This window comes from Ixodes scapularis, unplaced genomic scaffold (genome assembly GCF_016920785.2).
Source record: "Ixodes scapularis isolate PalLabHiFi unplaced genomic scaffold, ASM1692078v2 PGA_scaffold0__279_contigs__length_252992795, whole genome shotgun sequence".
NCBI lineage: Eukaryota > Metazoa > Arthropoda > Arachnida > Ixodida > Ixodidae > Ixodes > Ixodes scapularis.
The window spans coordinates 167,071,124-167,076,967 of NW_024609835.1; positions in this window are offsets into that span (position 1 = coordinate 167,071,124).

Sequence of the window (5,844 nt, forward strand, 5' to 3'; positions counted from 1 at the left end):
TTGATATATTCTTAGGTATTATGACGTTTAAAACACATTTTGATTAAGCTAAAAAAACGTCTTCCAACATTGTGTTTAAATCTTAACTTTTGAAAAACACTGAAAGTTGTAAGACAATTAGCTTTTCTTTAGAGACTCGAAGATAATTATCAACTTTTTATTATAACTAATTTCACGATGGCGAGGAGGCACAGACAACTATATATAAGATTTGTCTGCTAACATTTGTACGAATGTACTTGGTAAATAGTGATTTTAAGGACTTCAAAACCAAAAGATACAAATTAATATTAATACACACGGGACCAGCACATATTCGGACTCTGTATGGCAGTGAAATTTCACGCATAGCTAATTCAAACAAAATAATTATAGAAACTTGGGACAGTAAAACATTTCCATTTAATAAAAACAAAAAGCAAAACTGCGCTTTTTAGGCCCTAAAAGTAGCAAGCTTGACTTTCCAAGCATCATCATTCTAGGCTTTCTGACGGCTGAAATTCCACCAGCGGATTTTTCACTCTTTGAGATGTCCAACTAAATCAGAAAACAATTATTTTTCTTGGAATACTTCGCTCAGTTTCGACGCTTGAATTGCCTCATGACAATAATTCAGTATAACCAGGGTTAATCACTTGCACAGTTCTGCGACGTTTCTATGCGGAGCGCAGAATGAAACATTTTCTACTTTCTACTTCACTTACTTCTCGCTTCGAGTCGGAATGAGTAACAACACTTCACAACTGTAACTGGAAAATACGTTCTCCTGTTTCCGACAGACACATCTCGAGCACCTGCCCTTTATAATGCGCCATAGCTACCGACACGACTTTTAATTGAAGTAATCTTTCGCTATATCCGGGCAAATTTTCCGTTTCACGACTTGGCGCGGGCTTATGCGCGCGCAGTCTTTCCAGCCCTTTCTTATTATACAGCTTAGCTAATTAGTTCGCAGCTTCACCGCATTACTGTTTAGTTTTACGATCTTTTCCCCCATTCCTCTCCCTTCCCTCCTCCTCCTTCTCCTCCTCTCCTCCTCCTCCTCCACAAGAGATGAACGAGTAAAATCAGTAAAATAGAGAGGGAACAGGGTGGGTCGCGGTTTCTCCAGGTTGAGTAGTTAGGAGAGAATCTTCGCCCTGGTCGAGCCATCTCCAACTTCAGCCGGAGCTCAATTTCCGTCATCCAATTGCGTTTCTACTCTCCTCCTCCGCCTCTCCCTTGTTTTACCTCCTTCCTCTCTCTTGACCCGACGTGTCGCTCGTAATTAATTAAGTGGCGTCCCGAACCGACAAACGAAACTCGAAGCTGACGTGAGCCTAGAACGTCTCCTGCCTTCCTCTCCTTCATCTCCTTCTCTCTCTCTCTTTCTCTCTTCATTTTTTCTTTCACTCTTTCCCGACTTTTTATTTCGGCCCTAGCGAAGTGCACGGAGTTCTCTCGTTCATTGAACAGTGAAAAAAGTGAGAAAAGAATTGAGCCAAGGAAGTCGGGCTGAACTTCAACCACCCCAGAATGGCTATCTTTTTTTCGCTCTTGTGGTGCAAAAGAAAACGTTGCTTTTTGTTCTCTACTGCGAGGACTCGCGCCTCAGCTTAAAGATTTAGCTCAACAGTCACGGCATAAATTCCGATCCTCATTTTGGCTGTGACCTTTTAATGATGTGCAAATATATTGATATAATATATGTCCTCGCACACCACTAGCGTTTACGATCTCTTTCCCAAAATTAACCGTTTTTAATTTTTGTTTATCGTTGGTGACCTGAAAAAAAAATGATCGCGACGTCGCCATTATATGCAGTTATCTAGACTACTCTAGTAGAAAGCACACTCAAAAATAACTCAAGAATATTGATGAAACAGGCCTTATTTGCAGTTCTATTAATTTCTGACGCAAAGTAGAATACGACTTTTACATTGCAATTAAGCTCTCACAACTCTCAAGTTTCTTGTACATAATTTTCTTTCTTTCTCTACCTGAACTCTTTTTATATGTATCCCTTTTCCTTGGATATGTGAGCTGCCACGCTTATTGCACCTTTACGCCAGCGGGCCCTAAAGCTCCATTATCCGTTGAGTTGTCAAAGAGCTCAGTATCGGAACCTAAACGTCGTGTTCTAATCTGAGTCTGAACCAAACACCTTCTTCCAAAATTGACAGGTGCGCCAGAGGAGCTTGGCAGATTATTTCCGGCAGCATATAGCGCGACATAGTTAGCCCAAACACGACACGGCCTTTTATCGCACTGTACTCGTATAGATTATTTTCGAACTGCAACTATAATATTATTTTGTAGTATGCATGTTTACTCAGACGGAATCTAGTCAGCCTGAATGGGCGGTCTGTCTCTTAGCTGTAGATGATAAATTTATTCAGTGCAGTACAAACTCTAGCCTGGGGTCTTTAACGTGCACCTCGCAGTAGTGATACACAACCGCGCGCCGGCACAATGCTCATCGAAAAGGAAACGGGCAAGGGTAAGTATTTAATATAGCATTCCTAGGTTTTGCAGCGCGAGCTTTCGCTCCGCGCACCTCCGAGCTGTGGTGCATTAACACACTTGGTGACCGATTCCCCGAACTGTAACCGTGTGAATCTTAGTAGGTTCCAGGAATGCACGCACCTCACCGTACCTTATTGTAGAGTTTTGATTGCACCTTGTCGGTGATCAAAGGAAAAGAGCAAAGTCGGCGGCGTTGCCTCCGGCATCTCAGAGGCTGAACGAAGATTTGGGACCGAGAGGTGTTTCGCAGACACAGCAAGTAGAGTCACAATCGTACGTGCTTTTTGTATATTCATATTTTTTTTATGGAGTTCTACATGATTTTGTGTTAATATAGAGTAATCTGTCTTCTTCATTCCCCAATACATCTCTACTATATTTTCGATTATCATAAGATAGCTCCAGTGCTATTATGTTTTATATTTTTTCGCCTTTAACATGTTCTCCATCCACACCCTTAAATGCGGGTGGGATCTATAAAGCGCACCACAATTAGTAAAAATCTCCTCGAGCAGCAACGTTGACTTGTAGACTGTAAAACTAGTTCTCAAATTTATTCGTTTACTTGTTTTTAGGGTCCCTTATTTCTTGGGCCAATGTTTTTTCTCACCCTCTTTATTTCAGACGCTCCAACTCGGGCGAACAATTTGCAGGTTTGTCTTAAAATTGGTTCAACACATAAATATGAATGTCTAAACTGGAAACCCAAATTTACTAGTCACAATAATATTTTTTTTTTGCGAAGTTATTGAAATCTTATGTTTAGTCTGAGAGTCTGAGAGGCTCTCCGGACGACACCGAAAAAGTAACATCAGATGTAATATCGGTGCAGTACAGCTTGTTATCTACGGGCTACAAGACTTTTGATGGTGCGAAGTGAATGCTATGAAGCTTACTCTAGCAAAACAACAATTAACGAGCAAAAAATATCGCGTTTTGTTTTAGACTGCTAGCTTGACTGACAAGTTATGCGACACGTAACGGCACTTGAGAGCGCAGGAAACTTTTAATGCCAGTTCTGGCGTCACTTTTATCTGCCGGTTTCTCAAGAGATATTTTGAATTTAGAGATAATAAAAAGCATGCCGGGAAGAGTAAAACCTGCAGGTATTCAGAAAATGTTTTAGTATTGGACAGCTCACAGATCGCAGACCCCTGGAATTGTGGAGATGATTCTTACCAGTCGACGTTCGGGTAAGCAAGGTTTCGGTATTCTCCAGACATCATGTAACGAGTGAGATCAATGTTCCATAAATTTGGGCAGATATCTAGGCATGCGCGATTAGAGAATTTAGCAAGCGCTGAAGCACTGATGAGGGCCGGGGCTCACAGCGAGGAGAGCAATGACTGCTCGGCCATTTGCCGTTACCCCTTCGGCAAACGACGCGCCATTCGTTGTGTTCCTTTGAAGTACCCTCCAGGGTCAATATATCACAGTTATGGACTGCGATATCCGGGGACGCAAACACACAGTCAAAACAACTGAAGGTTTAATGCATAACAACCAGCATCGAGAGACTCCATCGGGTAATTGAATAATTGAACTAGCGCGACCCTCTGTTTGCTCGCTCAGCGTTATGGCCGGGGTTCTCCCGCGAGCTTCTCGAAATTCCTTGGATATCTTATACCCTAGTTATACGGGCCGTTTCAACGATCATTGGACCAACGATTGTTGGCATCTCCCAACTGTCATTGAGCTCAATTATGTTTGCGGTGTTACACTCGGTAAATAGGCCTAACGACCCCAACTTTTGATCCCAGTTGAAAGCAAAACAAAGCCAAACCCGATGTCACGTTACTTTTTAAAAAAAAAAAACGAGTCAAATTAATTATATGCCCACTTTTAATTAATTATAAATGTTTAACTAAAATTTTAACAGACGTGTCTTTTTTTAGACTCAATAAATGATAATAAAAAAGTTTCACACGAATTCAAGCAAGAGAGACACAACGAAAGTATTATCGGCACCGACATCAAAATGGCCGCGCTCGCCGGGCGTGAGCCTCCGCGGCGAGCAGTGATCGTCTTAGCGGCAGCTCTTTCCGAGCTAAATACGATAACAGCGCCACCCTGAAGTTTGGTTATTTACAGTGGTCGCCTTGAGTTTTCAGAAAGCGTGTTTTTGCGTAAAAGCAAACGAAAAAAAAACTTTTTTATAGAAACTTCTATTAAATATTGGTACAAAATAACAGGCGCGTGATGTTTTCTAAAGTGTCTAGTTTACAAGTTTTGGCGCCACAATTAATCTTGTTTTAAGACAAGCATGGTTCTCAGCGGTCATTGCAGGTAGCGCGTCACGACCTGGGCACGTCCTAACTTCGGAAGTAATTAGCGGCGCCTCAGCTTGGGAGACGGCGGTTGGCATTCATGAAACCCCTTCCTACGTATATGTTTCGGCGCCAAAATGGCCGATTAAAGCCAAAATAAAACAGTCACAGCGGACGCTATCGAATGCGATACTCCCGAGCCAATACGAACAGCCGTGTACAGTTCCCCGCGGCGACGTTGCGAGAGAAATGGCGGCGTTGCGGTCGCCATTAGCTCGGTTCTGGAGCGCGTATAGGTGCCACTTTTTCAGAGCAGGCTCTATTGCAGCTTCCCAACTGAGTGGTTCTAGTAGCGTTGGTTGAACTCAATGATCGTTAGCGGCTTAATCACAGTTGGCGCCTCTATGTAACTCCGGCCGATCGCGATTAAGTCAACTATCGTTGGCTCAATGACAGTTGAGACCGCTAGTGTAACTAGGGTATTAGGATTATTTGTCAGGGTGGGAAGGTAAATTAACTCTGAAAAGTCATTGTGGGAAGAAATTAACTCTCTCGCGTTAGCGCGCCTACGAAAGAGAGTTTTAGAATAGCGTTTCGCCGCCACGATGCAAAAACACAAGCGTCTCGTGAATGCAACGCCACCAAGATGCAATAAAAATTTTTACTTCACACACAAAAGCTGGAACTTGAGAACAAAATTTGTTTGGAACAGAGTAACATTAGGGAGTTTTCGTGGATTCTTTTCGCCGCCTCGCCATGCTTTCCACAAGCCGCTACGATACCAGGGACTCTACAGTCAAGCCATCGGCGCGCAGGCACAGTAGCGGCTTCTTCGTGCGGAGGGCTTAGTGGAGGAGAAACGCGGTCTACGAAAGGTTCCTTTTTCAGATTAGTTTAAATAGTAGAATGCGACGCGAGCGGTCGGCCGGTCGTGTTCGCTTGCGTCGCCTCGGGAAGGGAGGCCTCGTGTACCTTCGCACACGTACCCGAAATGCGTTTGTCGAGAAAGGTTCGAGCGTCACAAGCAGCCAAGGACCCTTTCCCACCTTGCTGGGTCTTCCAAACCGTTTGT